Source organism: Lolium rigidum, chromosome 1 (genome assembly GCF_022539505.1).
Source record: "Lolium rigidum isolate FL_2022 chromosome 1, APGP_CSIRO_Lrig_0.1, whole genome shotgun sequence".
In the NCBI taxonomy this organism is placed as follows: Eukaryota; Viridiplantae; Streptophyta; class Magnoliopsida; order Poales; family Poaceae; genus Lolium; species Lolium rigidum.
Genome location: NC_061508.1, coordinates 360,647,285 through 360,672,049, shown reverse-complemented (window position 1 = coordinate 360,672,049; position 24,765 = coordinate 360,647,285).

Sequence of the window (24,765 nt, the reverse complement as noted above, 5' to 3'; positions counted from 1 at the left end):
ATATGGGCATGTAGCCCTAATATGTAAATTTTGGACTCTACCTTTCTTACTTTGATAAATGGTGATGAACCATTGCAAAACTTACTAAACCCTAAACCTCATCCCTCTTGTCACCAACCTTTGAAAAACAAAATAAAAAGGAAATGATCTTAATTAAGAAAAATGCATATGCAAGCCTATGGCTATTTTTGCAAATGCTAAACTTTTCCTTATCTACCTTGTGTAGATGATTTGAAATATCTTAACACACCTAATCTAGTGCTACCGACCCAATTTAAGTGAGAAACAAAACTAAGTAAAACATATGCATAGAAACATATGTGGCACTTAGCCAACATATCAAATCTTGACCTAGGCACTCCCATTGTCTCAAAATGGTTTGAACCCTTCACCCAACTTATTCTAACACCAAAATAACCTCACACTTGCTTAAGTGAAGCAAATAAAAAGAAAAGAATAAAAGTTAGAAAATCACCAAAACCCTCACATATGGCTTATGCCATTTTTCCAAATCTTTGACCTAGACCATTTTGGTCTTCACCATTAGTTGTATTATGTTAATAAACACTTATTACAACTTTTGGAATCAAAGAAACACCAATCAAATCAAATTCAAACTCAAATTGTGATCACATGTGATTATGGTCAAATCTGCCAATTACATTCTGGTCACTACTTTGAGCCTCTGCATTTAAAGTTTTTCAAACTAAACTTTCCCAATTCTTTGCATGTCATCCAAGAGCACATGAAGGTGAACAACTTTGGTAAAGACCACCATGTCAAATTTATCTTGGATCAAATTCTATGCTCATCCAAAGTTGGAACTTTTTATCAAATGCAACAATCTCACTTTGTCAAAAATTGCATTTCTTTGATTTTTTAAAATTCCACCACCACACATGTTTGTCTCTGGTCAATTGCAACTTATCCAAATGCACCATTTTCAAATTTTTGAACCATAGTGCACCAACCAAATTTTGGCAAATTTTGCAATTTGCAAATAGGCATCAATTCAACACTATTTGAAATAGTGTTTTTTCCACCCTAAGCTACCTCCACTTGAACCCTACCTTGCTCCCCTGTCCCCTCTCTCACTCCACAGCACAGCAACCCTAAGGGGACAAGCATAGCTTGCATGTGCATGGCCATGCCGGCCATGTTCTTCCTACCCTTCTCCCCTTCGTCTACCACCCTGGCCACCATGTCCAAGCATGCCACAGCACCCCTCTACACCACCTAGCTTTGCCACTTGTCGAGAGGGATGAAGATGCTCGCCGGATTTGGCGCGTCCAGAGCTGCCCAGGGCATGCCGTGGGCGTCGCACCAGCACGCACACGGGCAGCCCAGAGCGTGCTGCGCCGACAGGCCACGCCTCCCCTGGACCCCCTGGCTGCACGACGAGCCTCGCCGCTGCGACACCAGCCCGCCAGACAAGCTCCTCTGCCCGCGCGAACCCTGTCGCCGACGACCACCGCACACCTATCCCGCAACCCTGCTGCACGAACGTCGCTATCGCGCTCGCTCGCCAGGACGTCCCCCACCTAGCTAGCAAGCGCGCTAGCCTCGCAGTGCTGTCGCCTACCTCGCCTACCCCTCTAGCTCACCAGAAGCGCCGCGCCATGGTCGACCTCGCCAGCACTCCACGGCCACCCCTCGCATCTATAAAAGGAGCAAGCCCTGACCCTCTCTCAGCACACCAGCCGCCTCCCCTCCTTCCCCTCGCTCGCCAATACCCCTTCCCATCCTCGATTTGGCCCTCCATCGCCGGAATTGCACCGGAGTTCGCCGCGCCAGTACCTCAGCAACGCCGACGATTGGCGCCGTCCCCGGAGCTCCCACGACCATCGTTGAGTTCGCCGTCGTCTGCAACCTCGATCTGCATCAACGCCACCGCTCGCCAGAGCCCCTGCTCGCCATCGACCCCCTAGCCTCGCCGCGCCTGTAAGCCCTTCTCGTCGGAGGAGACGACGATCGTGTGCCGCACGATCGCGTTTTAATCCAACGGCCATCCCTCCCCCGTACCGATTCGGGTTTTAAGTCTCACTGACGCCTGGGTCCCACCGTCAGACGGCCCGCTGAGCGCAGAGGAAAGCTGGGCCAGCCCGTTTAGCTTTTCCCGCGTGGCCTGTTAATTCAAAATTTAGCTTAAATCAAATCTGTTAAAATGCAAACTGGTGTCCAATTCAAATTCAAATGGTTTCAAATCTACTGCACCAAATTTAACAAACTTGATATTGTTGGAAAGCTAGAGAAAAGATCTATCCAACCCCACTGGTCCCACTTCAAATTCTTTTGTAGAATTAATGTGATAAAAAGAACAAGGCAGAGACTTTTGCACATTCAATTAAATCCTAAAAATCAACCAAAATAGATATTGAGTTAATTCCAACTCCAGTAGCTCACATTTGACTTACACTAATTGTTTCTGCAAGAAAATGGTGTGGTCACTTTGTATGATCATGCCCTAGTTTAAGTAATGGACAATATGGCTAGTTTATTTAAGTGATATTGTCCAAAACTATTATGCAAATCATATGAAATATTTTACTTCATTTAAATCTTGTCCCAAGTAAATTCATGTGATGTTTGAACCCCTGGTCCAAACACTCTTATATGAATACTTGGAGAATTAAATCATTTGTAGAATTATTAAATAGTATGAGGTATTTCTACCTCATTTAAATCATTTTCTCAAATAATGATGATGAATGGTTGACTTAGGTCAACATGAATTCATGTGTGATTGTTTGAGAAATTAAATCTTAAAGAAGATTCAGTGAGAGGAATTTATTCCTCAAGAACTATATGGAAACTATCATTTACATATGTAATGAGAGGAAATTATTTCTCTAACACTAAGTAAGAAAACCCTAGAATAATTTTGGTATCAATGTTAAGTGATGATGCTAGATCATTTGGAGTGAGCCGTTAAGGCTAATTAAGGCTACTTAAGTGTTGTTTGGTGATTGTATCCTCGTATTCGTGTATAGACGCTAGTACCGGAGAATACCAGGAAGAGGAAGGATTCTACCCAGAAGAAGAAGAGCACTTTGATCACCTCAACCACAAAGGCAAGCTAGACTATTGCAAGTTATAATGTTGCAAGCTAATATTCTTGTAAAGTGTAAAGCCCCCTTGGGGCAAGGCACCATGATTCTTACCTTTCTTACCATAAGCCTATCCCAAGTTTCTACCTTACAAGTATTTACTTGTTTATTCAAAGAGTTATTTTTATAGTTAACTTTGGTCGAAATGAAAGAAGGTTACTAGAGTAGTAAAGTTAGTCTCAAGCTAGCCAAGCAAGATTAGCACCCCTCATGATTAGTGCTATTGCTAAATAATAAAACTTGACTACTCGATCTAGATGGGAACTTGTGACATTGAAATGAATTTGAAACCTTGGAATGATGAGTCATTTCATTGAATGATTTTGAAGGTGAATATGACCAAGAGAAGATGGTGATTTTTGATACAAAACTGATATTGGTTTGAATGCGATACCTTTCCAATATTGAGTACCCCCACAATACCTGATTATGGGTAGGGCTTAACTGGAAATTTATGCATCTTAGTATGGGTTCCCTCTGAACACACATCATAGGGGTTATGCCGAGGCTGCCTCCGTTGTTGAGAAATGATGTGAATTGAGGTGAATTGTACGGCCAAGCCCTGTGCAGTTCCCAGGTTGATAGTTGGTCTTCACTGGGAGGCCAAGCTCATGGGGAGAGGTGCTCATACTAGGATTTGTAAGTGAAAGGTTATGGTGGATGATCCGCGTACTGTGTTACGATGATTCGGGGTAATCCCGACGGATGAAATCAAATGTTGTGGCACAAGTGTGCAACCTCTGCAGAGTGTAAATCTATTCGAATAGCCGTGTCCACGGTTACGGACGGTTGGAAAGGCCATACAGTTTCCGGTGTCAGAGTCTTGAAAAATGTTGGTGAAATGAAAGGTGAATTTGTGACTTGATTTTTGAATCACACCAATGTTGTAGGAATGACACTAATGTTCCCACTTGAGTTAGTTAGCACATAAGTAAGTCTTTTCTCAAATACTTGTGAACTAAAATTGGCTTTATGCAAATAAACTAGAGCTTAGCACCCCTTACTAGAATTGTTAGCACTTACATTAGTATTAGTTTGCGAGTACTTTAAAGTACTCACGGCTATGTCCCTGGCTATTCAAATGGCCAGACTATGAAGAGGAGTAGAACTGTCAAGATGACGGCAACCAAGATGTCTACGGCAACTAGGGAATCTTCTGACGTCAGACGTTGGCCTGTGGACTAGAGAGTTGTTGCCTGCCAAAACTCACCGGCGAGCAGTGGTTAAGCAACACGAAGAGCCGGGAGGCTCCCAAGGCCGCTTAGTGGACCCTGGCACCTCGCGTCGTCCCGCAAGTTTCCTGCACACGTCCTGGCGGTTGCAAGGGCGTGCCACCTGACCTAGACCCGATCAGGAAGGTGTGAGATTGCTTCGATTGTTCCTGCATGGTAGACACGCAAACATTAAATACGAACCCTATCGGCTCTCAGGTTGCCCTGTGGATCGGCTCAAAGAGCCGATCGCCCCATGGTTCACGTTGGATTTGCAATGACACGGGGATCCTGCTTGATCAAAACAAAGCTAAACCAATCTACGACAGTTTAGGGTTTTCACCGCATAATCGGAACGTCCTACACGTAGTTGGGCCTAGCAGATACGAAAGATGATGCAAACTATCCCTAGAAGAGGCCTAATAACCAACATTACGTCAATTCTCGGAACATCCCTTATAGGAACGGTAAACAACACCTAACGCACTACCGGATCGTCCAACCCCAGCATAAGGCCTAATCATGCAGATATTAAACTAATCCTTGAAAAACAAGGAACAACTATAACAGATCGGATCTACTAAGTAACGAACAAGCAAGATGCTGCCCTTACACCCAGATAGGCGTAAGGGCAGCTAGGTGTCGAGGGACGGCATTGCTAAGCAGATATGCATAAGAAAAGCATCAATGCAAGCCCCAGGACACCTAAGATAGGTAGTGCTACTCGCCATCAACAACGCTTCAGCACGAGTAACACAAGGTAGACGAATAAACGTGTCGCCTAGATCGCGAGATGCGATCTAGGCAGCATGATGCTTACCCGGAAGGAAACCCTCGAAAGAAGGGGTGGCGGTGCGCCTGGTTTGTGTTTGTTGTGAACGTGATTGTTGTTTATTTCATAAACCCTAGATACATATTTATAGTCCGGGGACTTTCTAATTCAAGCGTGCACATAACCGTGCACGGGCCAAACTCTACCTTTTAATTCTAAACACGATCTAATAAAATACAGATACACGGGCAATTTAGCCCAAACTCTCGTGCAAGGCCGCTTCAGAGATCCTCCACGCGTATATCCTTCAAGCCCATCTCACTTACGGCCTATCTCCTGATTTGGCCAAAATCTGGCGATAACACATGCCCCCTGGTTTTGGTAATGATAATTCCAAAACCACTCTGTTTTCCCTTCGAAGGGTCATGTCGTGGCAGAGCAGAATCGTCGCAGTATTCTTCGCCATAATACCCTTCCTTCTCAACTTCTGCACGATTGACAGCTTTAGCACCGTATCCTCGAGAACTGCTCAAGCATTGAATTTCCACTATACCCCCTCTATTTTAACCGCATCGCGCAGTTTACTTCTTCACCCTTTTGATCCACACTAGCCATCGAAAAACCCTCCTCCTCCATGGCCTCATCCTCCTCCTCGGCTGCATCGGCTCTCTCCTTCCAATCTTCCCCTTCAGATGAGTTGATGCCAGAGCCCGGCCAATGGGAAGAGCCGGATGACCTCCTCTCCTGGGGAAGCTTCACCCCCTCCGATGAAGAGGAAGAAGAGGAGGATGAGGAGGACGATGAGGAGGACGACGTCCCTTCCAACGAGGAAGAGGAAGAGGATGACACCTCCTCCGACGAGCCGCCGGCGAAGCGATTCCGCGGCTGGGCATGGTCGGATGACGACGAAGACGACGATGATGAAGAAGAAGACGCCCCCATTGAGGGCTACGGCAGTAGCGACGAGGAGCCCGCCAGCAGCAGCACCAGCGGCGGCTACGGCGGCGATGACGAGGCCAGCGACGGCTTTTAGAGTAGGGACCGCTTAGCATAGGGCTAGTGGTAGCAATCTGTCCTCCTTTTGCTCTCCCTCCTTTGAGCGATTGGCTCCCTCTTTGTAAGAAATCCCTTTCTAATGGAGAAAATATTCCCCAATCACTTTTGCTTTCTTGTTAATTTTGCCGATTGTCCAATGAAGTCACTGTTCAAAGAGCCGATGGCAAGGCCGATCCAATGGGATATTCATCCCAGATATCATGGTCTCTAATCTGAACGTGATCCGTTAACCTGCTCAATTGAGTTTATTCCTCTAGAGTCGATAGCAATGTATCGGCTTTATTATTATGAAGTCGATGTCCGTGCATCGGCTGTATTAGTATACTGTTGTCTTTGCATGTCTTCTCGAGTCGATGTTTGTACATCGGCTGTGATGATTTTTTTTCTCTGGCCGATATAAAATCGGCCTCCATACCTCACTGCCCATCATCCCACATGCTTGGGAAATACTTCTTGAGATGCTGGCCATTGACGGCCACCGGGAACTTCACACCATCCAACTCGTTCGAGCATGTATGCATTTCCTTTTAAAACTTGGACTACTTTGTACGGGCCATGCCAATTTGGAGACCATTTACCATACATTTTATCCTTTGTCCCCAACGGCAATACAGCTTCCCATACCAGATCACCAACTTGGAACTCTTTTGGCTTCACTTTCTTATTATATGCACGAGCCACCTTGGCTTTATTCTCCTTGATTTTCTCTAGTGCCCATAGTCTAAGTTCCGTTGCGTCCTCAATGCTCGTCGCTCATCGTGGCTGCATATTCTTCGACAGCTTAAATCATTCGAAACGTGATCCGTCTTGACCCCGCCTTAATTTCCCAAGGTAACACAGCCTTCTTGTCCATAGACCAACTGGTATGGCGAGGTTTTTATCGTTCCATGACATGACATGCGGTAAGCCCACAACGCCTCTGACAGCACCTCATGCCATCGTTTAGGGTGCTCGTCGATTTTCCTCTTAATCAGCTTGATCAAGCTCTTGTTGGACGCTTCAGCCTGCCCGTTTGCTTGAGCATAATATGGAGACGATCGGATTAACTTGATCCCCATGTCATCACGTAACTTTTTCATCTCTTTCGAAACGAAGACCGAACCTCCATCGGTCGTAATAGTCAGGGGAATCCCGAATCTGTGAATGACATGTTCCAACACGAAACTGATAACATCTTTCGATGCTACTGCCTTCATAGGGACTGCCTCCACCCATTTAGTGAAGTAATCTGTAATGGCCAGAACCCATTCATGTCCTTTGCTTGACGCAGGATGAATTTTGCCGATCATATCCATACCCCAACCTCGGAATGGCCAAGGTTTGATGATAGGATTCATTGCTGATGCGGGTACCATCTGGATGCTCCCAAACCTCTGACATGCTTGACACCCTTTATAATACTGGAAACAATCTTCAAGCATGGTGGGCCAATAAAATCCCGAGCGCCTGATCAGCCACTTCATCTTATGAGCCGACTGGTGAGTTCCACAAACACCTTCATGTACCTCGTGCAAGAGCCGATTGAACTCGGCTGGTCCCAAACATTTGAGAAGCAATCCTTCCAATGTTCTGTAGAACATGTCATCGCCAATCAGTACGTACATCATGGCCCTGTATCTTACCCGTTTAGGTGCCCCCCGAGCCAGATCTTTCAAGTAATTGAAGATATCGGCTCTCCAATCATCTGGTTCCATGAACTGCACCTGAAAATCGGCTCCATCTGCTACATCCTTGTATCCTGACGCCGTCCGTGCGAGGTCGTTTGCCTCGCATTTTGCGACCTTGGGATCCAATTGAAGCTTATATACCTGAATTGTGCCATCAGCTCACGGCATTGTATCCATAATGGGAAGAGTGACTCGCTCTCGCACTTATATTCCTCTGTGAGTTGAGAGATCACCAATTTGGAGTCACCAAAAATCTCCACTGCTTCTGCCCCAGCTTCCATGAGCAACTTCATTCCCTTGCAGATCGCTTCATACTCAGTAACATTGTTGGTGCAGGGGATAGACAACCTGATAGAGAAGGAATAGGTTGCCCCCCGAGGCGACACGAGTAGCACGCCGATGCCGCAACCATCTTCACAGACCGATCCATCGAAGAACATGGCCCAGGTACGCACAGATAGTGTTGATACGTCCGTGTTTATTCTTTCAGCTATAAGATCGGCTAACGCTTGTCCCTTAACTGCTTTCGCAGGTTGATACCGGATCTCAAATTCCTATAATGCAAACATCCATTTGCCAAGTCGGCCTTTTAATACAGGAGCCGACAACATATGCTTGATGACATCCGATTTACATATGACGATGATTTCTGCGGACAGCGGGATGTGCTGGATCTTGGTGCAGGTAAAAAATAGACAGAGGCATAACTTCTCAATTTCAGGGTACCTTGTTTCTGCATCCAACATCCTTCTGCTGAGGTAGAAAACCACTTTTTCCAGACCATCATAAACCTATACCACCACTGATGCGATGGACGTGTCAGCCACTGATAAGTAAATGTAGAACGGCCTGTCCTGCTGCGGCGGAACTAACACAGGTGGCTTTGTTAGGTACTCCTTAATATCTTCAAATGCCTGTTGTTGCTCTGCCCCCCAGCGAAACTCCTCATCAGACTTGATCTTAACCAATCCCATGAACGGCTCAATTCGTCCTGACAAGTTGGAGATAAACCTTCTGACGAAATTAATTTTGCCGATGAGACATTGGAGCTCCTTCTTTGTGGTGGGTGGCTTCATCGTTCGCACTGCCTCTTGACTTTTCAAGCCGATCTCAATTCCACGTTCATGAACCAAGAAACCCAGGAATTGACCGGCCGTCACAGCAAAGGCACACTTTTTCGGATTCATTCTTAGTCCGAACTTCCTCGTTCGGTCTAGGACGTGTCGCAAATCTTCTAAATGTCCGCTCGTTGAAACAGACTTCACCACCACATCGTCGATGTAAATTTCTACCAATTTGCCGATTAAATCATGAAAGATGTAATTCATGGCTCTTTGATATGTGGCGCCGGCATTCTTCAGCCCAAACGTCATGACTACATATTCAAACAAGCCCACCGAGCCCGGCACTCCGAATGCGAGTCTTGTGTATATCTTCTGGAGCCATGAAAATTTGGTTGTAGCCGGCATTGCCATCCATGAAGCTTAAAATTTTGTGACCAGCAGCTGCATTGATCAGGGTCTCCGCTACTGGCATCGGATATTCATTCTTTGGAGTGGCACTGTTGAGGTTCCGAAAATCTATGGCAACGCGCCATCGGCCATCCTTTTTCTCCACAGGTACTACATTGGAAATCCATTCAGCGTACCTGCATGGCCTGATGAATCCGGCGTCCAACATCTTCTGGATCTCCTTCTTGACTTCTACCAAGATTTCAGCCTTCATCTGTCGCACTCGCTGCTGGAACGGCCGAAATCCTTTTTTCAAGGGGAGCCGATGCTCAATGATGCTCCTGTCTAACCCAGACATCTCCGTATAATCTCATGCAAAACAATCTGGGTATTCTTTCAACAAGGCTATCATCGGGCCCCTCAGATGCGGATCTAACTTTTTGCTGATAAAGGTTGGTCGTGGCTTATCCCCAGGACCAATATCAATCTCTTCTAGCTCGTCAGCTGATGTAAACCCATACCCCAGCTTTCCATCTCCCCGCTAGGTCAATGCTCGAACACAGGCAAAGCATATGTTGGGGACAATATTGGCCGATTGCTAGAATCGGCCTCCTTTTTCATTGCAATGCTCAATGAGGGTTTACCACTTCTTGGTCCTTTATTGTGGCTACGTGACTCGCTCGAGGTATGCTCACCATGTCTTGGACCATAAATCTCTGACGGGATCATGGACACTATGTTTGTATCAGCCGATGCCTCTGCATCGGCTTTTGTCTGTTTAGGGCGCCACACCTTCTTTGACGGGCGCGCCTCCGTCTCCAACTTTTGCTGAATTTTCATGGCCAGATCGGGCCGTGTTTTTCTCAACGTGTACAGGTACTGTGCCTCGGCTTCCTCCAGGTTTCGTAGCCGCTGCACCCTACGCTTCTGAGAATGGCTGAGTCCATCAGGGCGCCACCTTGGCCGGTGATACCTATCTTCTTCACCATTTGACTCCTCAAAGTCTTCTTCTTGAGATGACTCAGCTCGTTTGTTCTGAGGTGGGAGAGGCCCTAGACGCTCGAACACTGAAACCTCGTTTGTCCTCTTCCTTTGCTGTCTGCATTCTGGGCAGTTCTCGATTGTTGGCAATCGGCTCATTCCTGAGTCCCAGCAATGTTTAAAGAAAGGACAGTCCCAATGCCTATCCATGTCATCTTGTTCCCTTGACCTCCCTCTAGTGTGACGCTTGTACCCGTTGTTGTTTCTATCATGCCGACGATACCTCCTGTCCTCTACATCAGACCGACGATATCCTTCATTATCCACGTCGTAGTGCCGACGTCGGTCGTACTGCTGTTCATATTTGTTAAGGAGATGCGCGGAGAGTGGACGTTGATACCGCACGCTTCTCACTTCCTCCTCGGTTAGGTACCGTCTATCATCATCATGGGGCCGGTCGCGTGGATCGGCCTCCTCTTTATCCTTGCCATGGGAGTGGCTGCTCTCTGCGTTTTCTTTGTCATGGCGGCTCACAAGCCCTTCCATGTTGACACTAAAAGAGAACTCTGGCTCGCACCTTATGGAGTGGCTAAGATCCACCATGTTGACGCCAGGAAACGGGCGCGTGTCTCCTTTGACCCTGATGCCGGGCGAACGGGTCTTCTCAAAGGAGCCGATGAGTTCGGCTTCACAGATGGCCTTCAACTCATCGTATTTCTTCTTATGCTCCGCAGGGAGATCCTCGTACTGTTGCGGTCAGAAACCCACCGTCGAACAACGACTGGCAACACCGTAGAGCCGGGAACAACTAGGGCTGCGGCTGGCCCCAGTCCCTCAGAGCGACGGCCCGCAAAGCCTTCTGGTCACACGCCCGATGCTGTCGCAAGGGCGTGCCACCTGACCTATACCCGGTCGGGAAGGTGTGGATGATGCCTCGCTTAGTTTCTGCAGGGCACACACGTAAACGTTAAATACGAGCCTCGATCGGCTCTCAGGTTATCCTGTGAATCGGCTCAAAGAGCCGATCCACCCATGATTCGTACAAGGTGTCCGAATATATGGTGGTCCTGCTTGATCAAGATAAAGCTAATATGATCTACGACGATTTAGGGTTTTCACCGCATAATCGGATCATCCTACTCACGATTGGGCCTCGCGCTCGCGTACGGTGATCGTAAGCCGATCCTAGACAAGGCCTAAAAACCAACACGAGGTTGATCCTCGGAACGTCCCTGTCTAGGGCCAGCAAACTACACCCTACACGCCGCTGGATCCTCCAACCCTTTGTAAGGCCTAACTATTGCGGATATTAAACTAATCCTTGAAGAACAAGGAGCAACCGTAACGGATCGGATCTACTAAATAATGATCAAGCGGGGTGCCGCCCCTACACCTAAGATAGGTGTAAGGGCGGCTAGACATGCAAGGGTCGCACTACGATAGCATATGATACGAAGAACAATGCTAACCCTAACATATCTAAGATAACTACGTTGCTCGCCATCAAAAAGGCTTCGATACGAGCAACGCATGAACAACGTGATAGGCTTCTGCTGCCTAGATCGCAAGATGCGATCTAGGCAGCATGGTGCTTACCGGTAGAAACCCTCGAGACGAAGGAGTTGGCGATGCGCCGAGATTTGTTTGTGTTGAACGTTGGTTGTTGTTTATTCCATAAACCCTAGATACATATTTATAGTCCAGGGGACTTTCTAATGTGGGCGTGCACCAAACCGTGCACGGGTAAAACTCTATCTTCTAATCGACACGTATCCTACTATAGTACAGATACACGGGCAAACTAGCCCAAACTTGATACACAAGGCCGATTCACGTATTTATCCCATATATAATCTTTAAGCCCATCTTGATCGCAGCCCACCTCTGATCCGGTCAAATTCTGGTGATAACACGTACTTGATCAGTTCGTCCGCCATCTTGGATGCAGGTGTTGACGTGGACGTTGTAGAAGATTGTCCCACCGGGCGTGCCAGAATGTGTTGCCTGCCAAAACTCACCGGCGAGCAGTGGTTAAGCAACACGAAGAGCCGGGAGGCTCCCAAGGCCGCTTAGTGGACCCTGGCACCTCGCGCCGTCCCGCAAGTTTCCTGCACACATCCTGGCGGTTGCAAGGGCATGCCACCTGACCTAGACCCGATCAGGAAGGTGTTAGATTGCTTCGATTGTTCCTGCATGGTAGACACGTAAACATTAAATACGAGCCCTGTCGGCTCTCAGGTTGCCATGTGGATCGGCTCAAAGAGCCGATCGCCCCATGGTTCACGTTGGATTTGCAATGACACGGGGATCCTGCTTGATTAAAACAAAGCTAAACCAATCTACGACAGTTTAGGGTTTTCACCGCATAACCGGAACGTCCTACGCGTAGTTGGGCCTAGCAGATACGAAAGATGATGCAAACTATCCCTAGAAGAGGCCTAAAAACCAACATTACGTCAATTCCCGGAACATCCCTTATAGAACGGTAAACAACACCTAACGCACTACCGGATCGTCCAACCCCAGCATAAGGCCTAATCATGCAGATATTAAACTAATCGTTGAAAAACAAGGAACAACTATAACAGATCGGATCTACTAAGTAACGAACAAGCAAGATGCTGCCCTTACACCCAGATAGGCGTAAGGGCAGCTAGGTGTTGAGGGACGGCATTGCTAAGCAGATATGCATAAGAAAAGCATCAATGCAAGCCCCAGGACACCTAAGATAGGTAGTGCTACTCGCCATCAACAACGCTTCAGCACGAGTAACACAAGGTAGACGAATAAACGTGTACTGCCTATATCGCGAGATGCGATCTAGGCAGCATGATGCTTACCCGGAAAGAAACCCTCGAAAGAAGGGGTGGCGATGCGCCTGGTTTGTGTTTGTTGTGAACGTGATTGTTGTTTATTTCATAAACCCTAGATACATATTTATAGTCCGGGGACTTTCTAATTCAAGCGTGCACATAACCGTGCACGGGCCAAACTCTACCTTTTAATTCTAAACACGATCTAATAAAATACAGATACACGGGCAATTTAGCCCAAACTCTCGTGCAAGGCCGCTTCAGAGATCCTCCACGCGTATATCCTTCAAGCCCATCTCACTTACGGCCTATCTCCTGATTTGGCCAAAATCTGGCGATAACAAGAGTCCCTTCTATATTACGCTTCCTCTATGAACTTGTGTATGTCCGTTGATTAGTAGATCAACTATTTGTGTAATATTGGATCATGTGATCTATTTGTAAGACGACTATGATATGTAATGAATGATGACTTATGATATTCAACTTTTATGTCTCGCAACAACAATAGTCCTGGGATTGCGATGTATGACATAACAGGCATCTAGACTTAAAAATCCAGGTGTTGACACTCCATTTCTCTGTTTCATTTAGAGATAAGCTTTTATTACGCTTTTGGTATGTCCACCACGCGAGTGCACACAACCCTCAAATCTTCCTTTTTGACGGATGCCCACTAAGTATACTTCTATTTTTTAATTTTACCTAGGCCTTGCCTTTTTTTGACCTTTTTTCTTCCTTTTGCCACACCTTCACTCAATATAGATGCAGCTAGCTACGAAAGACGGTCATCGCCCCACCCCCATCTCCTCTCAAGCGTCTACAGTAACTTGCTTCTTCTTCCTCCTTGGTCGGGCCGCCGATGAACACTCCGCGGGAATAGCTGGCTGGAGTCGGTCTAGGTAGGTGCCGGGGTAGTTTTAGGAGTAGATTTGTTGTTGGTTTTGTGGCGTATGCCACCGTCTGGGCGTCTGCCCCGTAGTGGAGACGATGGCCGGGATCTCTGCCGCTAGATCTGGGCCAACCTAGGGCTGCTCCTGCTTCTTCCTCTGCTCTGATGGATGGAGGGAGGAGAAGCTGGGAGCTGCATCATCTTCTCCAATAATCCGGTGGTTGCATGCCTCTCTTTTCCCCTAGATCTCAGCAGAGGTGAAGCCCTCCTGGCCGGCCATGGTGGAGTGGGGAAGTGCGATGCTGCTGCTGATTGGCTTACCTTTGCTTCTCTCCTGGCTGGCCAGGGTGGCGAGGAGGAGGAGAAGTCAGGCTCGTCGGTTTTCTGTTCTGGGGAGAGATCCTGCTCTCTCTGCCGTTGTAGTTGCGGCTCCGGCTCATCTCCTCTGCTGTTTTCCCCGCCTTGCCGTGGTGGCGAGAGGAGAAGCGGCAGAAGGATGGACTGGATCCTTGCTCATCGGCGCATGCCTACGGGGTGCTATGGAGCTTCTTCTTCGGAGCTCCTTCGAGAGGAACACACGCTGCTCCTCATCGACGGCGTGATCTTTGGCCGGCAAGGCAGCCCATCTGCAACCTCCAGTTCGGAGGCCTCTCTTCCTAGCTGCTGGAGCTCGGCGTCCAGATTCCACCAAGTGGTTCGTCCCCGGTGGTCTGCTGGCGTCCAGCGGCGATGGATCTACGCCGGAGTCGGGTGTTCGAGCATCTGCGCCCTGTTCCTCGGCGGCAACGCCTGGAGGACGCCGACGTCTGGTGGCGGCACATCTCAAGGACCTGATTGCTTTTCTTTTTCTTGTCTCGGGGTGCATTTTGTAAAGTATGAGGGCCTTTCTTCAAATCTTAGGTTTCTCAGGGCGAGAGTTGTCAAGGGCCTCTCTGTAATTTGTAACCGCCACGTTTGGTATGAATGAATCTGGGGCCTTCGCTACTTGTTCAAAAAAAAAAAACAATATAGATGCAGCTCTCAGGCTTTGCATATTAGAAAACTTCGGATACTAGAAGTTTAGAGCTAAAATTTACCCCTTAGCTCATCCACGCAAGAGAAGAGAGCAAGCAAGAAACCTGGCTTACCATCAAGCGTATCTTACATCTTTTTCCTTAAGAAACTTTAGTTAATTTAAATGTACATTAATAGCCGGTGTGTCTTATACCTGCAGAACGTTCTGAAAGAATAATTGTTATTTCTGTAGTCTTTTTCACATGTGACATCGTTAAAATATCATAGCCACACATTACAACCATTTCAAATTCTACATAAACGTTCCTGCTGATGAAGGCAAAATCAACCACATACTTCAGCATTAACATTTTGTATGCTGATTGTGGACATTATTTCATCTCTTTTATTGTTTCCTCCTCGGGGCAGCAATTATAACCCTATCGATTGTGCTGCAACATTGAGAGATGTACACTTAAAAGGTACTCTACATACCCGAATCAAACAATTTATGAAACTGCATTCGATGAGCTGACATGAACATAACGAGAGTAAAGATGGAGAGATAATTAGAAAAAAACACCTAATTAAGAGATGTGCTCCTACATTTTTTTTCTTCCGAAAACGAGGATTTCTTCAGGCTCCTGCATCAAGTATTATTAAATATTCGACAATACCAATCACTTGGCCCAGGCAGGTTGGCTTATAGAAAGGAAAAAAAAAACCGAGGACATCCATATTATATGCCTCACGATAACATCTCCACACACACCTAGTGCCAACCCCATGACTCGGTCGAGCCACAAGTCAATGTACAAATATGAAAGATTCCAAGACAACATCAACAAGGAAATGTCGCTCGCATGCTGATGTAGGCTTGTCCAACCAAGAGTCAAACCAGGAGCTATTGGTCTCAAGGTAGAACTCCAAGCCAACTTCAATAGAGAAATGATGTGTGGATGCAAAAACTGCGTGATCAAACGAGAAGGCTAAATCACGGAGTTTCAACCAGAGAGGATAGCACCTATGTCAACTGAGTTTCGTCAAAATGTGCTCCTATCTAGAAATTTAGTTTTGCAACTTTTTCCGAAAGGTGGAAATGCCCTAATTTTTTATTTCTCTAATTAAAGGACACATGTAAATGCTCTAGTCACTTATAGCATGTACAATAGTAGGTAAGAGCGTGCCTTTCCTTAGCTTTCATGTCGTTTAGAGAAGACAATAGATATAAGTTATACAGTGCATTATCTTTTATTGTCATCACTATCAATTAATAGCTTATTAAATTTTAGTAAAAGATGATTTGTGAACTAAAGACATATGGTAGAACAGAAAAAAAATGTTTTATCTTATTTACTAAGAGATCATCTCTTAGCGAAGTGAAGACGACCTTCTTTATTTTTTCTCCTCCAACTAGAAAAAAATCCGATGCGATAACTCTAAGAGAAGGCTGATGTCAGCATATTATCATGCCCTTATGCCAACAAATACAATAACGAAAGGCCCATTTCTTATAGTTTCTTATTGTTCTAAAGGAAAACAACGCTACAAAATATTTTTTCTCTTATAGAACAAACATGTTTATTTGCTACAATAGAATTCTTGTTTTTCGCAAATTCTTTCTCTGCTGGAACACATGAGCCCAAGTGACACTAAGACGAAGTCCCGGTCAACTGAATGAGCCCCGAAGATATCTTTTCCGCATTACACCGACCTGCCATATCTTTATAGAACGAAGTAACAAAAATACACACCGAATAACACTCTTTGTGAATAACAAGTGTAGTTTGAAGTACACACATTAGGGTTACTCCAAAAACAACCAACACAGACACTACAACTATGACACAAAAGGGTCTGTTCAAGGCAACAAAGCGTTTGAAGCAATGTCCAATGCACCTGGCATAAGCAGAGCGAAAAAGAACATATTCGTCTTCTTAAACGCCTTTCACAATGGCAAAAAGTATATAGCTTGAGCTGTCGATTGGGATTGCATGAACCGTACTCCAGTTTTGATTGCTGCGAGGGACAGTTTCTTTCTGTGTAATTGCTAGGTCACCTTAACTCAGAGCCACTACAGGAATGGGAGGCTACGCCGAGGGCCAGACTATACGCCGACGGCCAAAAGTCGGGGCCGTCGGCGTATGGCCCGGCCAGGCCAGCCTGCCCTTTCGACGTTCGGCGTAGCGCGTCCGTCGGCGTAGCGAGGTCTACGCCGAGGGCAGCCCTCGGCATATCTTTGGCCCTAGGCGTAGACAGGACTACGCCGACGGCCACCCTCGGCGTAGGCAATTTTTTCAAATTTGTCTAATTTTGTAAAAATCATAACTAATTCATATGATGTCAGAAAAATGCGTATGAGATATCAAAATCTTCAGAAAAACATCCTCTATCCGTTTATGTTAAAATCATGCATATTTGAATCATGTACAGTACCATGTTAACATAGAAACAATTCAATCAATTTCTTATATGTCCTCAGGTTCCCGTTTTAGCCAGATGGCAATTTAAACGAAGTCAGAAAATCTCACGGAGCCGCATGTCATCATTTTATGTGTACTAGTAACCATTCCAAAAGATGAAATTGGGATACGGCAATTATTTTGGAAAACTCTTCACGAACAGGGCTATCAAGTCCGGAGTTCTATGGCTTTTAGGGCAAATGGGTAGGAAACGGCCCGTGACACCGCATAGTTTGTCAGAACGAGACCATATTTGGCACGTGCGTGGTCCCTGGGATGGGAAGCAAGGCCTCGGGAGCGGATTTCCAATCCGACCCATGGGTGATGGTTTTTTCATTTTCGGGGTGCCAAAACAGGTTTTTTGTGTGAAGCAGCTACATGGGGCGCATTTTAGTACTGCGAGACCTCCGCGTAGTGGTAAGACACCGCCTTCACTCCACATATCACATGTCATATGTGCGCGCTAGCTATCTGGGAATCCATGCGGCTTCCTGCGGTGTTCCGCCGAATCCACGGGAAAGTGACCGGATTTGAATTAGGGCTACACTTTTCGTCGCTCAATAAATTCTGGGAAAAATGTTTTTAGGTCTATGACATATCACTTTATGTGCGAATTTTTTTCCGTTTAGCGCGATGGTAAACGGGTGCACCAGCGCGCCCGGTACGGCCATACCGCATCTCCGTGGGGGCCCCTTTTGGCCAAATGGCAATTTAAACGAAGTCAGAAAATCCCGCGGAGCCGCATGGCGTCATTTTATGTGTCCTAGTAACCACTCTAAAAGTCGGAATTAGGATACATAAATTATTTTGGAAAACCCTTCACAAATAGCGCTATCACGTCTGGAGTTCTATAGTTTTTAGGGCAAATGAGTAGGAAACGGCCTGTGACACCGCATAGTTTGTCAGAACGAGGTCATATTTGGCACGTGCGTGGTCCCTAGGATGGGAAGCAAGGTTCCAAGAGAGGATTTCTAATCCGACCCATGGGCGATGGTTTTTTCATTTTTGGGGTGCCAAAACGGTTTTTTCTGAAGCAGCTACATGGGGCGCATTTTAGTATTGCGCGAGACCTCCGCGTAGTGGTAGGACACCACCTTCGCACCACATATCACATGCCATATGTGCGCGCTAGCTATCTGGGAATCCATGCGGTGTCCCGCCGAATCCGCTGGAAAGTGACCGGATTTAAACTAGGGCTACACTTTTCATCGCTCAATAAATTCCATGAAAAATGTTTTTAGGTCTATGACATATCACTTTATATGCGAATTTTTTTTCCGTTGCGCGATGGTAAACGGGTGCACCGGCGCGCCCGGTACGGCCATACCGCATCTCCGTGGGGCCCGTTTTGGCCAAATGGCAATTTAAACGAAGTCAGAAAATCCCGCGGAGCCGCATGGAGTTATTTTTTGTGTCCTAGTAACCACTCCAAAAGTCGGAATTAGGATACGGCAATTATTTTGGAAAACTCTTCACAAACAGGGCTATCACGTCCGGAGTTCTATGACTTTTAGGGCAAATGAGTAGGAAACGGCCCGTGACACCGCAAAGTTTGTTGGAACGAGGCCATATTTGGCACTTGCGTGGTCCCTGGGATGGGAAGCAAGGCCCCGGGAAAGGATTTCCAATCCGACCCATGGGCGATGGTTTTTTCATTTTCGGGGTGCCAAAACGGGTTTTTTTGTGAAGCAACTACATAGGACGCATTTTAGCATTGCGCGAGACCTCCGCGTAGTGGTAGAACACCGCCTCCGCACCACATATCACATGCCATATGTACGCGCTAGCTATCTAAGAATCCATGCGGCTTCCTGTGGTGTCCCGCCGAATCCGCTGGAAACTGACCGAATTTGAACTAGGGGTACACTTTCCGTCGCTCAATAAATTCCGCAAAAAATGTTTTTATGTCTACAACACATCACTTTATGTGCTAATTTTTTCCGTTTAGCGTGTTGGCGAACGGTGCACCAACCCGGCAAATATGACCATTTCGCATCTCCCGAGGGGGCCGTTTTGGCCACAAGGCAAATTAGGCGTCATATTTGGATTCCTCTAATTTTTAGTTTCAAATGATGATATGGGTGTTGTATTTAGATTCCTCTCATTTTTCTGATCGATTTAGACATATTATTTGTGGAATTTTGATTTTCCGATTTAAAGATATTAATTATTCCATATAAAATAGAAAAAGACCAAAAAATAAAATCATTTTATTGTTATTTGAATTCAATATTATTACTACTTGTATATTCATTGTTGTGTACTTAAGTAATTGTTTGGGATTATTATAAAGAGGTGTGCATCACGGTTCAAGGGTTAATAGGGTTGATATGCTATTATTATCAGCAAGAGGTATCAATTATATAATGGAAGCTCATCCGAATGGAACCATGGAGTTAAGCGTGCTTAGGTTGGAGTAGTGTGAGGATAGGTGACCGATCGGGAAGTTTAACCATAATTGTAATTTGATCTAAGATTAAGTGTAGTTAGAGTTAAAAGTGTATTGGGTGAAAGATAAACAAGTAAAAAGAAAGAAAAAAGATTGTGTAAAAGAAATTAAAAATTAAAAATTTTAAAAAGTCTATGCCGAGAGTTTTGCCGTCGGCATATACAAAAAAAAATTTTTTTTTTCGAATTTTTTTTTTGCTTTTTTTTTGGAAAAGGGAAATTTGAATTTTTTTAAAAGTATATGCCGAGGTTTTTGCCGTCGCGTAGCGTGCTACGCCGAGGATCGGGCTACGCCGACGGCGATAGTGACTTTGCCGAGGGAGCTAAACGCCGAGGAGCTATGCCGAGGGTGACCCTCGGCGTAGCCTACGCCGACGGCCAAAGCAAGCTACCCCGAGGGTTCCCGGCCCTCGGCATATAGCCCCATTCCTGTAGTGAGCTAGCTATAATCCCGATGCATCATATTCTCAAATAAAAGAGGCCACCTATCGGTGCTTTCTCTCTTACTACCACTGGATACCGCGGAGCAAGATACCTACATATATATTGTGCTACAAGTCTACAACAGTACAACTGCAGTATGTGTATTCAGGGGCATTTATCCATCATTATTTTTTGACCAACTTTGCATTAGAAAATTTACAATTTCTAAGTAAGTACACTCCACTCTCTGTTTAATTTAGAAATGAAGCTTTTAATTTAGAAATGAAGCTTTCATTATGCTTTCAGCATCTGCACCAACGAGCGCACACAACCCTCAAAGCTTCCTTTTTTTGATGGATGCCCTTTACATATACTTCCATTTTTTCTTTTACCTAGGGCTTGGTTTTGTTGAAATGCATTACGTGGGGCTTGAACTTAGAGCACCTCCGCTCCCCGTCGAGGCCCCCCAGTACCCTTTTTTTCCATCCGGATGGCGTTATTCGGTCCAGCCGCACTCCTGGTTTCTCGTTTTCCCCCCGGAAAAGGCCTAAATCCATTCGGAGAGCCCAGGCCATCACCGGCCTCCCGGTGTTTGCTTGGGGAGTCCGGACGAGAGAAAAGCGGAGACGGGCCCGCTATGTCGGTGAGAGAACACGCGGACCCCACTACTTTCTCCTCGCAAATCCCCCTTCCCTCTCGTAGCTCTCTCGCCGCCGGCACCACCCCTCGCCAATCCGCCGGCTGGTTGCCTGCACTCCGCTGTCCCTCCTCCCACTAATCTATATTCCACCGTCCCTCCTCTCGTCTGCCTATATTCCGCCGTCGGGCAACTCCTCGTGTCGACCACGCCCGGCAGGTGTTCGTCCATTTGCCTACGTGGGGAGAGGGCTAGAAGTTCGGCGCTCGACACACCAAAGTTTCGTCCAATCCAGCGCTATTTATCGCCGTATTTGGCCGTGGAGAACGCCAACGCCTGGAGGTGATCTTAGCGTGTGGATGCGTCGATTAATTAGGTCCGGATGTAGTACATATCATCAGGAGGATCTCGGTAGTCCGTTTCAATTAGAATTGGTTCCTGACGCCACCATAAATGCTCTTAGTTTGGCCTCCAATGTTGAGCAACATCGTACCAGGATTAGGCCGCGTTTGGTTGCCTGGGCCGAAATCGTGCATTCCGGCGCAGCGAGATGGGCGTCCCTGCGCGTTGCGAACGGGCCGCCAGCCACTTTTGGCCCATCCTTTGGTAGCCTGTGCCGCACCGGCCCGAATAGAGTTGCAAATTGTTTGGATGCCTGGAGACAGTGTTCCATCTCTGTTCAGCCACAACACATGTGTTTGGTTGACATTTTGGGCACCCTGACAATAGCTTCTCCTCACCACATTCAGATATGGTGACCTTACTATCATATAACGGCACACAAACAGCTCAAACACGATCATAAGCACACCAAACACTTATACACAACGAACAGAGTACTTCACAGGTCCTAATCTAGCGTCAGAGTGGTAAGACTCTTGCCTAAACTTGGGGGCAGACTCCCCAGGTCCAAAAGCAGTGTTCAAAAGTCTCCTAGAGGCCAGCACAACTGTGAGATATGCACAAAAGTAGTGTTTATCAGCCTCCTAGAGGTCAGCACAACTAACATGATCAGACATAAACATAGGCAGCGATGGAGCAGCGGCACCTTAATGGCGAGGATCAGCAAAAGGCCCCTCGCGGTGCCTCTTGCAGCCGAAGACGCTGGAGCAGGACGTCTCCTTCCTGAAGACGACGACCTTGAAGCCGTCGTCATGAGGGGTGAAGACGAGCGTGTCATCGAGGTTCAGCAAAATCCTGGCGCAGAAGTCGCTCCAGGACTTGATGAACCTGACGCGCTGCCCTGTCCACTGCAGCTGCACCTTCCACTCGCAACGGTCGCCCAAATACAAGCAGACCTTCACCGGGGGGCCATTGTTCTTGAGCTTGTACTTCCTGATCAGGGGCTGCTCCATGTACGGCGGAACAGCGAGGGCACGGAGGTCGTGGCTCTCCACCTGGATGAAGAACGCTGGCAGACGCGGATTGGCAGCGTGCCCCAGGTCAGCAGGACGGCCGGCGTGAAGCCTCGGCGCTGTGATCTGCTGGTGGGCTTCCATGAACGCTACGTTGGGATCACGCGGCTGCACACGGACGGCATAGTCGATAGCGTCCAGTATGAGCCCGTCCGAGAAGAATTCCAGGAAGGCCAGTTCTGCACAAGCACAAGGAAGCAATGTCAAGATCAAGCAGGCAATGACATGTACAAGCAAGCAATGGCATGGACAATCACAAGCAAGCAATGTCATGGACAATCACAAGCAGGCAATGACATGGACAATCACAAGCAGGCAATGGCATGGACAATCACAAGCAGGAAATGACATGGACATTCACAAGCAGACAATGTCATGGACAATCATAAGCAGGCAATGTCATGGACTTGACATTATGCCAAGAACAAGAACAAGCACTGTGAAGCCAATCATGGTGCTTGAGCTTGGCATGGCAAGCATAAGCACATTGCAATGGAATCCTATGTACATTCACATCTACAATGTCATCTAGTAGACGTAAACAAGCGACAAGGAGATTGAGTGAAGGTACTTACGATTGGGTGGATCGACAGCGCCCCACTCCGAGGAGGAAGAGGAGCAAATTCCGGTGGCGGAGGAGGTGGCGTATCCGGTAAGTAGGTCCTCAGCTCCGGCCGCGGTGCAACGGTCGGGAGGCCGGGCGCCGATGGTGTTGTCGTCTGGCGCCGAGCACGAGGTCGGGTGAACCCCGGCGGCAGCAGACGGGAGGCGCGCCATAGGGGGCAGGCGGACGCGGCATGCCCCATGGCATCGCCGCCTGCATCGGGGTGGACGCGAACCCCGGCGGGGGCTCCATCTCCCTGCTGGAGCCCGGTGCACCGCCCGCCATTGCGGCCACCCTCGCCGTCGAAAACCCTAGTGGGGACGGGAAAAAAAAAACCCTGTCCCCGACGGATCCGCCGGCCGAATCCTGGCGGCTTGAAGAGCCAGGACGGCGGCCCTCCGGCTTGCGACGCCGACCGGCCTCGTTCTCACGAACGGCGATGGTCGATTCAACGCCGGCATGCGGCCGGCATGGATCTGCGCCGCCGAGTCGCCGCCTCCGGCCTCGTACTCGCGGACGAGGCGCATGAGCGCCTCGTTGGACCTGGTGGCCGTCGGCCGCACGGCTGGATCCATCGACGCTGGAGAGGATGGCAGAGGAGGAGGCGAGGAGGCCATAGCGACGGTTGATGGGACAGGGTGATGCTCTCTGTGCCAGGAGTGAATGGGAAGAGAGAAGGAATGAAGCGGTGACTGGAAGAAGTGGGGAGCGAGGACCAAGACAACGCGCTGTCTCCACGCGTGCAACCGTTGCACGCGGACGTGCAAAATGACACAACAACAGGCCTAGCCCCAGAGAAACTGCCGATTCGGTCATTCCTCCAGGACCTATCCCAGGGGTGTTTTGAAAACCGGTTGGGCCACAACGCCCGGACCTCTTACAGATAATCAAAAAGTTGAACGGGCCACCGGCTACACATTAGTTGAACGGGCCTTCTGGGATATACATTGGCAAAAAGTTGAACGGGCCTCATGTACAAAATATATCTCCATAATTCTGTACGCATTCTTTCTGGTCTTCTGTGGAAAGGGGAAGATAAGATGCGGTGACCCGCTGGCACGGTGGCATGGCAGTCAAGCCGACGGCACAGCCTACACGTCAACACGTTCATCCAGGGAGACCAGAGAGCGCAGACGCTACCGTGTGCCGTGTGCGGCCGAGGTCGCCCGGACCGCCCGCGCGGAAGGCCAGCTCGCCGGTTCACGAGGATCACGGACCCACGGCATGCGGCCGCTAGTTCGATCATACTAGCTCACGTGAAATCCTCTTGAAATCTCCTTCACACAGTTAGCGCGCAAGCACACGGTTCCTGAACCTGAACGCACCAAGGTGTCAATCTCCTTCAACGCTGCGAACGACAAAATCTTTTTCAGTAACGGCCAGGCCCAATCCACCCAGAGCTGGCTGTAATCCTGATGTCTCACATTCTCAAAGCAAAAAGAAAAAAAAGAGGACCACTGATCGGTGCATTCTCTCTTAATGCTTCTTCACCAATTCTTATTATAATTTGTTTAACATCTAATAAATAAATAAATACCGACTGGCTGCCAAAGCTCTATAGTTCGGTATCGGCCGGCTTGTTCCTGCCGGGCCAAAATATAAGAATACCACCGAGCAAGAGACACGCATATATATATATATATTGTGCTACTACTACACTATGTGGTACCAGGGGGAATTTATACATCATAATTTACATTATAATTTCTGAAGAAGTACACCCCACTTCTCTGTTATATACAGAAACGAAGCTTTCATTATGCTTTCAGTATTTGCACCAAACGAGTGCACAGAAACCTCAAAGCTTCCTTTTTTTTCTCTTGACGGATGCCC